This window comes from Phalacrocorax aristotelis, chromosome 3 (genome assembly GCF_949628215.1).
Source record: "Phalacrocorax aristotelis chromosome 3, bGulAri2.1, whole genome shotgun sequence".
Taxonomy (NCBI): Eukaryota; Metazoa; Chordata; class Aves; order Suliformes; family Phalacrocoracidae; genus Phalacrocorax; species Phalacrocorax aristotelis.
The window spans coordinates 125,439,007-125,452,945 of NC_134278.1; positions in this window are offsets into that span (position 1 = coordinate 125,439,007).

Consider the following 13,939-nt stretch of genomic DNA (forward strand, 5'->3'; position numbering starts at 1 on the left):
CCAGATACAATAGGTTTCATAATGTGATCTAATCTATGGCGACATCTGGTAGGTACAGTTGCATTCGTGATAGCGAGTGGGCATGGCTTTGCTACAAAACAATATTTTCCCAACCTTCAAGCTAAATATTTGTTTAAAGGCTAGAAAATATTTGCCTAAGAACACACCTCTTCAGTGGTGAAAGGAAACTATGGCTGGGTAGCTGAACAGTTTTATTTACTGGCCTCCTTCAGTTTTCCATTTTTATGAATCACTCATTCTCCATTTTTAGAAGTCTCTCACACTTGAAGGCTTGCTGAGCTAGAGAGAAAAGGAGGACTCTCTGCTGAACAAAAACCTGCACTGCTCTTGTAACTCAGGTTTCCCTCCACAGGCTTTCAGAGGCATGGGCTGGGGGGAACAACGGCAGAGCAGCACAGCTGTGTCACCAAAGCGGTCATGTTCTTGCTTCCAAAGCAAACATCTGGACAATCTGAGTTTTAGCCACCATTGGTTTTGTTCATGTTTTAACTCAAAGCCCTTAACATACCTGATAATTTAATTACAGATTTAATTGGGATAGATGTGCAGAAAGTTGTCATAATGTTCGGTTTCCTGACTTCAAGTGATCGTATTTACAATGATAATATTATAGGTGAATGCAATTATGTCATTCCAGTTTCATTCCAGAGTATGCTCTGTCCATTTTTACATTGTTTTGCTAATCAAGGATCAAGCTAGTCACAGATTCAGTGTACTGAATTCAGTGCTATGTACTGTATAACAGGAAGTCACAACATGCTTCAGCAAGGAGTGACTGAAACTCTCTTACAGAAGTCTTTTTCCAGGAGAAGTTTCATTCTGCTGTTATCATCCTGCTTAATAGAACATGAATCCAGTTAATAAGGCGTACCTCATCACATCACTCATCCACTAGCTGGGCTCAGTGATGACTGGGCTCCTTACTGCTGGAGAAGTCCAGCTGCTAGCAGGGAGAAGAAACGCACTATTGGTAGATATTGGTGCTCTCTATTGTACCAAACTCGAGCTACAGAAACTGCAAGTACAAGCTGCCTGTCTACAAGGGTAGAAGACAGACACTGTAATTCACAGAGTCACACAGAATGGCAGGGGTTGGAAGGGACCTCTGGAGATCATCTTGTCCAACCCCCTGCTTGAGCAGGCACACCCAGAGCAGGGGGCACAGGAACGCATCCAGGCAGGTATTGAATGGCTCCAGGGAAGGAACTTTACAACCTCCCTGGGCAGCCTGTGCCCCCTGCTCTGGCACCCTGACAGGAAAGCAGTTTTTTCTCATATTGAGGTGGAACTTCCTGAGTTCCAACTTTTGTGCCCATTGCCCCTTGTCCTGTCACTGGGCACTATTGAAAAGAGTCCAGTCCCATTGTCCTGACACCCTCCCTTTAGATATTTATAGGTATTGATGAAATCCCCCCATAGTCTTCTTGTCTCCAGGCTGAACAAACCCAGGTCTCTCAGCCCTTCCTCATAAGGGAGACGCTCCAGTCCCCTGATCATCTTGGTAGCTCTCCGCTGGGCTTGCTCAAGCAAGTCCTTAAACTGGGGGGCCCAAAACTGGACACAGCACTCCAAATGTGGTCTCACCAGGGCAGAGCAGAGGAGGAGGATAACCTCTCTTGATCTGCTGGCCACACTCCTTTTAATGCACCCCAGGACACCGTTGGCCTTCTTGGCCCCAAGGGCACGTTGCTGGCTCATGGTCAACTTGTTGTCCACCAGCACTCCCAGGTCCTTCTCAACAGAGCTGCTTTCCAGTAGTTCAGCCCCCAGCCTGTGCTGGCGCATGGGGTTGTTCCTCCCCAGGTGCAGGACCTTGCACTTGCTCTTGTTGAATTCCATGAGGTTCCCCTTGGCTCAGCTCTCCCACCTGTCCAGGTCTCGCTGGATGGCAGCACAGTCTTCTGGTGTATCAGCCACTCCTCCCAGCTTGGTATCATCAGCAAACTTGCTGAGGTTACACTCTGTCCCTTCGTCCAGGTCATTGATGAATATGTTGAACAGGAGGACTGGACCCAGCCAGACCCCTGGGGAACACCGCTAGTGACAGGCCTCCATCCAGACTCTGCTCCATTGATGACGACCCTCTGAGCTCTGTTGTTGAGCCAGTTCTCTGCTCACCTCACTGTCCACTCATCCAACCCACACTTCCTTAGCTTGCCTGTGAGGATGCTATGGGAGACAGTGTCAAATGCCTTACTGAAGTCAGGATAGACAATATCCACTGCTATTCATCCATAGAACTGAGACAGAAATCATGTTTGTGTCCTAGGGTGCAAAAAATGATAGAGATAGTAGCCTCTCTAACTGCTGCCTGGGGAGATATATAACAACTCCCCTACTGCATCACTGGATTAGCAGCTTCTCTAGTGTTGTCCAGAGGCTGAGAAAATCCTCTCTCAGCCACAAGGAATGTAAGGCCCTCTCAGAGCTGCATGAATCACTTTCTGTTAGGAGGGGTGAAATTGAAATAAAGAGGTTTCGTGTTAATGGCAGCCTATTTTTATCTGAACTTTTTGGCTAACTAGAAAAAAAAAGTCTTTCATTACTGACACATTTCCAGTGAAATGCCGAAATGCTCCAAACACTGGAAGTCAAGGAGATGGTGGTAGTCTGGAGGGAGGTGATAGCCTGGTGGCAGACAGTGACCAGAAAGGGAGTCCACTGTACTCGAGTCTTTTGTCCAGTGAATGTAAGTGATATTAGACAAAAATACTAGCTTCGGTGAAAAGCAAGAATCAGTCCCAAGAATGCACTAGTGGCCAGGGACTAGCCTATGCTGAACAGCATATGGCAAAGAAGAGATTCAATGCTGGGGCTCTCCTGCTCTGATCACTGAGCTCTAGACCCTGAGGGAAATGAGTCTGGGGAAAGGGAAACACCCACGTTTGGCACTGTTACTAATATCAAGACTATAAAGTATTTTCATCACTGAAAACAAATAACTGAAAGTGCATCAAATACACAGAGTTTCAAGTTGACTGAAAGGATTTTTTTTGGTTTGGTTTTTTTTTCAGAAGAGCTAGTCTCATGGCAAAAAAATCACGTAATCCTCCATTTTGACATCAGTCTTAGAAGAAAAGGTCCTTCCTCTCAAACAAATGTAATTACATCGAAGAACCTTAAGTCCTGAGAAGCAGGGTAAAGAAAATCATTTACTAGGCAATGCTTGGCCTGCCAAACCAGTTCAGCTCTGGCATACCTACAGTGTAAGCTCACACTACAGTGAACAGAGGAGGTGGTGGTGGCGGTGGGGAAGAGTGGGACGAGCCAGGACAGTGTGGGAGCCAGTAAACAGTTACATGTGTAGAACATGAAATAGTATCAATGCTGTGATACCCTGGCAGCTGAATATTGATAGCAATAGGGAACTGATCTGTCCTTCAGGGGTTTTCTTCAAATTTGGCATGAGTATAAATTCAGTGGTTATAGCAAGTCTAAATTCTGACTGATCTGTCCTAAATTATGTGTGCGTGAAGAAAGATAGCCATAAATATAAGATTGTCTGAATTCACTTGTATTAAGGATTCTGCCACATTTATCTGTTCCCATGAATATTTTTTTTTAATGAAACTGCAAAGAAGTAGACTCCTTCATAATTTGCTGTGTCTGTTAAATGAAGGCTGGAACATAATACATTTCCTGTTGTAGAAGAAAATATATATGAACAATTGTTTCTGAACGCACAATTTGTGGGCTTTTGCAAAAATTCCTATAAGGTCGCCTGGTGGCTGTGATTGAATGTCACGGCCCCGCCAGCAGGCAGGACGTGGAGTTATAAGAATGACATCCTCAGAGGTACCAACACAAACATAGTGAAGCTGAGAAGCAGTCAGATGGGTTGCTGTGTGTTCTGTTTCAGATGGCATTTTGGCTGAAGGGAACAATCTAGATTTGGGTCAAATAACGTGAATCATAAAAATTGAAACAACGCAGCCTGACTTTATAGGAAAAAGTAATCTTTGAAGAGGGGATTCATTCCCATCTGAATGTGGCAGGAGGATGGAGCTGTGATAGGAGAGTACAGACGTATTTAGGTCTTTACAATTTATCACCGAGCAAGCTGGTGACAGTAGGAATGTTGCCGCAGAAGAAAAAGAGTCAGCGAAGTCTGTGTCCGTGCCATTTCCAATATCCTGCCTGGCTGCATTCTACTTGAGAGGGAGAGGAGGAGGCTTGAGATTTAGTGGCTTCCTCAAAAAAAAAAAAATCATTTTATGCCATTAACTTAATGGTGCAACACTGTCCACAAAGGTTAAGGCCACTGATCTGTGTTAGCAAAAGAATGAATGTACCTGGTTTGGGGCTATATTTAGGGGAAGGTTTACGTCATGTAGTAGTAGTGTTTAGAATGAAGAAAGCTTGTATGCATGGTCAGGCACAATTTCTTTCTTGGGTGAGTCACGCCATGTTCAGCATAAATGTAATTTTCCTTAGAGTTGCAATAAGTGCTCATATTTAGCCAATGATCTCATTGTTCAAGTGGAATAACTGATAGATAATGGCTTTAATAAGATAAGCATTTTATGTAATGGAAAAAGTCATTTCATGTATACTCACTTTCAGGTTTACCCAATGGCATTATCCAAAAAGGAACATGGTCATTCTTAGAGGTATAGGTCTAATGGGGATGAGAGCTGCATATATGTACATAAATACATGCATATATATATATACACGTGTATGTTTGTATATAATTGTATGTATAGTGTGCTTCCTCAAGCTTTTCACTGTTATATTCTAAGTTGTGCCATATCTTGGTAGAAAGGTAACTACCCGTGATTTGTAGGATTGTGTTAATGCTGAAGGAATGTAATAGCTCAGAGAATTCAGGATGTCAACATGACCTTATTAGAGCATTACATTAAATAAAATTCAGTGTTTTAAATAAAGTGACCTTGCCCTCCTAAGTCCCGTGGCAGTCAGCCAGCAGAATCAGTCCTTTTAACCTCTTGTTCAAGATGCTGAAAAGAGGAAAACCAGTTAAGATACTTAATACTGAAAATAAGGGTTCACAAAATACTTTATTTCTCTTCCTTTTACTCTGTGGAATTTTTAGTACATCTTCCCCCTTCTTGGCAGTCTGGTGTTAAAGATGGTTACGGAGGGAAATAGAAGGATGCAGTAGCTGAGGTGGAGTCAAACAGCTGTGTGTGTCCAAGCCTCCCTCCTGATCTTATCACCTCCTGGACTGATCTTGGCTTTGTCTCAGAGACGTTATGCTGGTTCTAGGGCACCCAGGCAGTGACAGTGCCAGCAAAGCCTACCAGCTTTCTCTGTGTTTCAAAACACACAGCCCCAGAAAGGGTGGCACACTAAACGGCCTGCCTGTAATTACTTTTTTCAGCAGTTCCATTTTTTCTGTTTTTGGTTAATTGAGGCCCAGTCCCCGTCTCTTAGTTTAGTGCTACCATTGGGGACTATTGATGGGTCCTTTTGCTTGTTTTAATTCAGTCTGCATTGCCTTAGTTTGTGTACTCATATAACCAATTTTATGCTGAGCTGTCTCAGCTGGCTGAGCTGGACCTGTGTTACAGCGGGGTGTGTAGAAGTAAACCTGGGCCCAGCAGTGGTGACGTTCTCACTGACAAGTAACACACCCTTTCCCCCATTCATGGAAAGGTCACATCAACTTGCCAAAACAACTTTCAGCTTCAGCTCCATTTGACTCTGTTTTCCTGAGTCCCAGCGTGTGTACACAGCACAGCACTGCCCTCCGAGGGCTCCTGACCCGGGTAGTTAGTTCAGACTGAACAGTGTGCGCACTTGGACTTCTTCCCGCACTCAAGTCGGCGTGCTGAAGCCTGGTCCTGACACTGAGCGTTCTTTGACTCTGTGTTGGGTGGTTGGGCTCAGGTGGCTGGAAATGTTTTTGAAGCTGTTGTCATTTGTAACAGTGGACTTCTGGATGCCTGCGACCATCCTGGCCCCTACGAGACCTTGTGGTAACTACACATTGCCTCCAGACCAAGTTACTTTAGCTAAGGAAGTCTGGTGCTGGATGTGGCTGCCTGCGTGTGGATCATACAGGGTCCGCAAGGCAGGTTCTTAGGATGACTTTCAGATGCTGCCTAGATGCAGCCCAAGAAGAAAGGGACCCTGGAAGGAGTAGGGCTGCAGCTCTGGGAAAGGGTCTGTCTGTCCTGCTGAAGCCATAGTTAGTAGCTAGGATATACAGCAACTTGGCTTTTCAGGGCTATAGACTCCTAGAGAATGTATGTTCTCATAAGAGTCCTATCTTACAGATCATTGCCGGTCTTTAGTACATAGAACACACTCTAACCCAGATCCTCAGCTATACCTAAAAGCAAGCCTTGTGTCTGACCTTGGATATTTCCTGTGCTAAATGGTTCCTGCAGCCTGAAGGAGCTTAATGTTTTTCTGTAGGCTGGCACGAGCTCCAGTACTTTCCTCCAACTGTCCCAGCGGGCTGGAGAGCCCAGGCAACCCTCTTCCCTAGGCACATGCTTTACAGCCAGCACATGGTGGGGGCGAGCGTTGAGGCAAGCCCCCTTCCTTTGTCATTCCTGCAGAGCGTATCCATCTCTTCCAGTGGTCAGTCCTGATAGCTCTGAGGTCTAACACCTCGGCACTGGGAGCCCAGCACAAAACAACACGCCATACCAGAAACCCTCAGCCCTGGCATTTATTCCACATCGCTGAAGGCCCACTTCACTACAATGAAGTAAGCAGGGGTTACTGTTCACAGATGAGGAAGTACAACCAAAACCGTCTAATCTGTGACACTCCCACCTAGCCATGTTATTTGGACAGGTTCATTTTCCAGGCAACCCTTCTGCCTCAGCAGAGTTAAATATTAATAAGTGCAGTTCATTGCGTTGCTGAACCAACGTCTGGAACAGCCCATGGGTACTATTGCCACATGCACCTGCTGTAATGAATACCAAAGCCTACTTCAGTGACCTGAATCTTTTGAAAATTTAGTCCTTTATTTTTATCCACTTAGAGGGAACACAGGCTGCGGTGTCCTATTTTTCCTCAATTGTGTCATCTGGCTCATCAGTCAAAATTGAATTTGAGTCCTATTTTCACCCACTGACTCTCAATCAACCTAACAAACCTATCAGAAATACAAAAGGACAATTTTGTCACTCAACCCAAGATACCTTTCCAAATCTTGAGTCATGTGAGGTATTTTAAGGTTTAGCAAAATTACAATTTCAGCAAGGCCAAATTCTACATGTTCCCCAGAAGAGATACGCTTGGATAGAAAGAACATCACAGGACAAGAGAAAAAGTTCTGTGAAGTAAGAAAACTTTAATATGAGGGGATTTGATGCTATTGGGTTGATTAATTTTTAATAGAATACAACAGCATCATCGTTTTACCCACTTTTGTCAGTGCACTGTACTCTCATGTAACATTTACCAGATGTTCATGAGGGCGTGTTTGCTGAGAAATAAATATAAAAACTGGCCTACAGCCTGTTAAAGAAATGGTTTAAAATGTAAGTCTATCCAGAAAAACCTCAGTTAAAAACCTGACAAGCTTTTTTTTTTTTCCACTGTACTTTCAGAAACGCATAAAGTGATTAAAAACACCACCACCCCCAGCCCACCCCCCCAAAATCTGTTTTTCTTACTGTTATAGGAAAACAAGTATCAGTGACCTGATCCTATTCTGTCTGTCTCAGAAGACGCATATGGGAAACAATTACAGCATATGCTAGAAGATGATCATTCCTTCCTTCCTCTTAAAACCTCTTTCCCAGAATCCAGCATGCCATCCTTCAAACAAGACTTTAACCTTGCCATGAATAAAAGTAATAGACTGGAAAAAAAGCAGTTTCCAGGGGGAAAAATAAAAACCAAAGCAACATTTCCCACAGTGCCACTGTTTCTCTTCTGGTGTCTCACACCTGATTTTAAGACAGAGCTACAAAATACATTGAGAAGATGAGGTTGGGAACTAACTTTGCAACCCTTTTGAACATGGCCAACTATGTATTCTGATTTCGTGCTCATTATGATTTTCTCTACCTCCCCCACTTCTTTGTTTAAACTAACGGTACCTGTGCCCATTCTCACTCCTAGGTAAAGCACTCATCTCCTACACACCCACAAAGTGAATTTTCAGAAACGGGAAAATGAAAGGAAATAACACTATATTTTTTTAAGCTCTCCTTTTGTTAATGAAGTCCTAACATTACCTATGTGCAAATGACTAATGATTAAATCTTAAATTAGGCCGCAGGATTTACCATTAGCAAGTGTTTTCCAATTAAATTGATTTGAGGTGACATTAATTAAACTAATATGATTATTAATTCAATCAATTAATTAATACTACAATTAATACATTTAATACAAGCTAGTTCTAGGAACAATCTTCCTGACAGGCTTCATGCTTTAGATGGACCTCTGTTTTCTGTTCAAGTCAACATCAAATCATCAACATAAAAAAAAAATCAAATTATTAATATTAAAGTTATAATTCATAGTAATAAGGTATATTGCCACAAGGACAATTACTCTTATTACTAAGTAAAGGGAAGTCTTTTTCTAGGCAGCACACAGAGAAAGAAAGAGGAAGAAAAAATCCCTAATATTACTGGGTAGTAGAATAACTTCTAATAAGAGTGGGTAACAGGGACAAATATATTGTTTTCACATTGTACTGATGTCTTCCATTTCACTACGGTTAATATCTTACTGTCCTTAGCTTGACTATAAAATACAAAGACTTTCATATGCTGTGCGGCTACCACACCACATGAAAAGCTTCTTTTTGAAACAGCCGTATCAGCAGAGTACAATTTACTTGTGACGGTGCAAACCAATGTTGGTGAGCAGAAGTGAATCTGCTGACGAAACTCAGTACATCCAAAATCAATTTTTTTGAATTGAAAGGGAAAGTATTATCTATAGAAGTAGCAGCTCGTGGGCTGAATACTCTTCTTCAGTTAATTTGTTCTGATTACAACTAATGAAACATGAGGCGCAATAAGTTCCGATGAGCCAAACCAGAGAAGAATCAAACCGTAATAAAAGAAAGTTTCAGCAAGAGTTTTGTAGGAATGATGCATGGTTATATATATTAAACAAAAAGCTTCACTGATATTAAGCATTGAGGTTAGTGATCAACAGTCCCCTCAGTCCTCAAAGGATTCTCAGTCCAGTTGCACAAAGGAAACAAGCCTGAGAAGATAAGAATAGACATGCAGCAGCTAGAGGCTGCAATTCCTCCTGTCAGAATACCAGTAAAGACAATTCCCCCCTATGCAAAACCAGTGAAAGAATCTTATGGAGTTCCCTTAAACTTTTTAAGGCACCTAGAAGAGGAGTACTACTTGTCAGCTAATAATGACAAGAACCACAGAATGGCTGAGGTTGGAAGGGGTTACACTGCTGATGAAAATGATGGTTATTCCTGCTACACAAAACCATAGCAATTAGGTGCAGGGTTGCAGAGAACTTTCTCCTCGGTATGTTATTACATAATTATATCCTCATGCTATTATCAAATCTATTCAGCCACCAAATTTATCTAAGTTATTACATGGTATTATTATGCCATAATTACTGAGGAGCTTAATGATTTCAGCACTAAAAAGAAAGTTTCGGTGCTTTTAATCTCCCAACAGCCTTTGAGTGAGGAAGTTCTGTTTTCTTCATTTTATATCTGGAAAATGAAGTCATAGAATCAGAAGAACACTTTGAACCCCAATCACCAAGAGACGCAAGCAGGCATTTAATAACGTAGTTGAGAGCACCAGCAAAGCCCTGCTGAGAGCATTAGGAAGTAGACATGTACAGTTCATAGCAGCACTTTTTCTGCGATCTCATGAAGCACTTGCCTGCCTCCTAACCCTCTCATCCCCAGTGACAGGAGTCACCAGCTGGTAGCTGGAGCCCTACTCCTGCTTGGAGGAGCAAACAATGATGGAATCGGGAATTTGCTGCTGGTAAATAACTCTGTGTACAAAGCCCAGGCAAAGTGTATTTTCCTACAGTGTGTGGAAGGAATGCCCAATTTCCAAGCTGGCCTCTGCCAGCAAGTTTTGTCCCCTGGTAGGGTCTTACCTTGCTCCTTTTCTGGGCCACACTCTTTATCCATTAGGACTCCTTGCAGGCCTTTCTGGATGTTTGTATACATGCAGACATGTCTAAAACTCATCCGTGTCCCAGATGCTCTATTGCCAGTCACCACTGGCCCTTTCTGTGTGACACCCTCCCTTGCAATGATGCAGCATCTCCTACAGTTGTCCCCCACTAAGAAAAAGCTGAAGTTTTCAGTGAAATTTATTAATGGATGTAGAACGTTTTTGGCGCACAGGTCTTACCTTCCAGCATAACATTTCTGGGAGAGCTGGCCTTAGTGATTTATTGTGGTGTCCAGGCTGTGGTGGAAATGTGCGACATACACCAGGGACGCCCCAGCTGCTGGCATGCTGCCTCCTCCCGTATGGCAACATGTGGCCTGTGTAAGAGTATTTCCCCAGGCAAAGGGGACAACAGACCCGAAGGAGCCTTATGCAGAAGGACCTGTAACAGCATGGCACCTTAGGGAAGCCAAGTGGCTTGTGGTTAGTTTCCTAAAGACCAATTCAGAAACTTGAAGGTAGGCAACCTGAAATTTTTAGCCACAGGCTTTTGTCTGCTTAGACATTCCCATTCATACTGTGTGATAGATAGACAGGCATTATTTTGGGAGAACAGAATGTGCTATTACCACAGGAGCATATAAATCCTGCCTGTCTTCTGGGAAGTTCAGATTGAAAGAAAAGCTGGATGTAACTATCCTAAAGCATTAAATATTTATGAAAAATATATATCACGGATTTTTATGTACAACTGTGCAATATACTTTTGTGATTTCGCTCCCAAGGTACTTCCTTAATATCTTAAGTTGTTGACAAATGGTGTGATTCTTTGCAGCAGAAAGAGATCACCCCTCCAGCTCCCCAAATGAACTCCCTAAGACATATTTCTTCTGCTTTATGTTAAAGCAGAAAGCTGATTATTTTATATTGAAATGGGTTTGGTTATCAAAGTAGAATAATCAAGAAAACTATTTTAAATATAGCTTCACTAGACTGCAGGGGAAATTACATTGTCTGCTGAGTTTGAAAATCTGCCTATAATTAGATTTAAATGTCACTTCTTTCAGTGCATTTTAGCATTTCTGCAGACTGAAGTCTTTATGAAATATATCGTTTCAGAGTATAGCCTTCCTCTTATGAAAATTACAACCCCATGGCATGCTTTCAGGAGATTATATCTTTGTATTAGCAATAAAGCATACTCTAATTGTTGATGCAGTTGTTGACTAGTTCCCTCTCATTCCAGTAGCAATTTGCTATTCTCTATGTATTGTTGAATCCTGTAAGTTTGGGAGGAAAACGATTCATCTGTAGCTAAGGATGGTACAGAATTTTACTATAAATGTCTGTATTTCATATTTTACAAGTGATGCTTATATATATGAAATGCTATTTACGCCATTTAAATGGTAGTGGAATTTCAGCAATTGTAATATTTTGTCTGTGATCTTGCTATACAAATAAAGAAAAAAGGTTATTGAAATGAAATATATTTATATGGCTGTGCTTCTGCAGAAGAGATGGTAGCTGACCAGATGTTGTTGGGTTTTTTCATTATCTGTAATACCACATTAATGCCATTACTTATAAGGTTAGCTTTTTCACTTGTCCACTTGTGATGGCCGCTTCCAAACTGAGGCTTGTTTCTTTGAAAAAGAAACTGAAGAGTAAAAAGTGATTCTTAAAGAAACTGTTGACATTATATTGATGTTTCATCTAGTTTTCAAGACATTGCTGTGCTTCAGTGCCATCTGGGTGCACCTACAGGAGGTCGTGTGTGAACAGGGTGGAGAGCCAGGGAGAGGGGAGGGACACGAGGGAGATGATGTATCCCCAGGCCACCTCGGCTCTCTACCATGTGTCCTGGTGATGTGCGCTCCCATAGTAGCAGCCACAGCACTGGGAAGCCTCTGTGATCCTTTCCCCTTCATCTTCCAGTCCACTTTTAACATTTGGCCAGCTCAGATATGGCCCCCAAATCGGTCTCTGAGCAGTGATAGGGAGTGGAGGGAGTGGAGACTAGAGATGCACGAGGTCAGATCATTAGCCAGCATTGATCAGAGTAAACAGGACCAATGTAGATGGCTTATCCCACCTGCATTTTAGATGTGGGTGCCTCCATCCCTGAGAAAAGCAGAGCTGCACCACCTGCTCCACCATGTACTGCTTGTTCTCAGGTGTTGAGCCACTGCTGCATTTGTGTTTAAACCAATTTAAATATAATGCAGTGGAACTATTTTACCTTCAGGACCTCTGATTTTCAGAAGAAATAGCTTCCCTTGTTATCCAGGAATGGACTGTAAAAATCACACCTCAGCCCAAATGAATTCTGACTGTACTTGAAACGTTAACCTAATTAAACTGTTAACTTCAAACTCTGGCATATAACGAAGAAAAGAACACTGTCATTTTTGACATTAGGTAGGTAAGGCAGCATCTCCCATTTTAGCACATTTTGTGCCATACAATGGTGAATTCAGGTATTTCAAATCTAATTAGGACATATACAGTGGACTTTGACTAAATTGTCATGTAAGTAGAGCCATTTCCAGCGCAGGCAGCTCAGGTGACCTGGACTGCCTGGCCCTCCTGGCTTCCAGACAAGGTGGCTGGATGAAACAACACAATTTCTTTTATCAAGAACGTCTGGCTCCAAAGATCTGTCACTGCAAACAGCCATGGGAGCAAATCATATGTCAGCCTAAAAAATCAATACTGAAGAACAAATTGAACTATAATAGTGTGTCTGTCTGGTTATTTAAAAAGAGATGAACAAAGAAAATGCAAAGGACAGGAAGCAGCCAAGAGGAGGTTTACAGAGATTAGTCTAAGGTGGAAAAATTGAAAAGAAACTTCTCTTTCCGGAAACAGCCTTGATCAACACCCACTGAAACCAAAGAAGTGGTTCCGTCCCTTGACTTTGAAAGTCTTGTCTGCGTGTCTTTTCAGACACCTCATTTGTGTCTCCTCAAACACAAATTGATAGTCCCTAATTTCCATTTTTTGCCTATGTGCTCATCCTAAGGCCCATTAATATTGCCCAAATAATGTAAAGGGAAGGGCCTTGGACCTGTAACAATCTAGCCTTCAGACCATAATCTTTAAGGAAATGGAGTACAACAAATCTATCAACAAATAGAGTGAGCTAAGATTTTCCCAAGAGGCCTTGTTAAAGTTCCAAGAGAATTATAAGCACATTCAAAAGGTTCTACTAAAAATTACTGTTGAAACCCCTGAACTGCTATGAATATCCCTTGGCCATACTCTTGAGACTTCCCGTAACATTCTACAGAAGATGCAATTCTCCTTTAAACTCCACAGGGTGCTTCAAAAGACTGCAAGAGTTATCATTTTCTAATAAATGTTGTACTGAAGAGTTCTTTTAAAATGCTCTTTCAAAGAAAAAAGGCATGCAAAGAAAAAAAGAAAAAGCACTTAGAATGCAAAGTCCTCACTAAAAAGTAGAAAGGAGACAGCTGAAAAAATTCAGTACGCATGTACCAGTAAGTGTGACTGTTGTGAAACTCAAGGATTGGTAATGAAATTAATGACATTAATGAATCACTAACAGTGAACTACAAATAATTACACATTAAAGGCTTCTAAAAGTGGCCTGGTGAAGTTCTAAGAAATATCACTAAACCTCCCAGAGCTACAGCAGCCAAAAATTTTACTTACAAATATGACTGTCATTTATCTGTCCCAGCAGCTCCCAGGGCAGAAATATTCTTTACAACCAGAACTAAAGCTCATTGTACGTCAGCTGGATTTGCCATCCTGGACAGCATCACAAGGATTGATTTGTGATTCCTGCTGATTTGTGGTTCCTGCTGTTCAGCAGGTATGTAGGTGTCAAG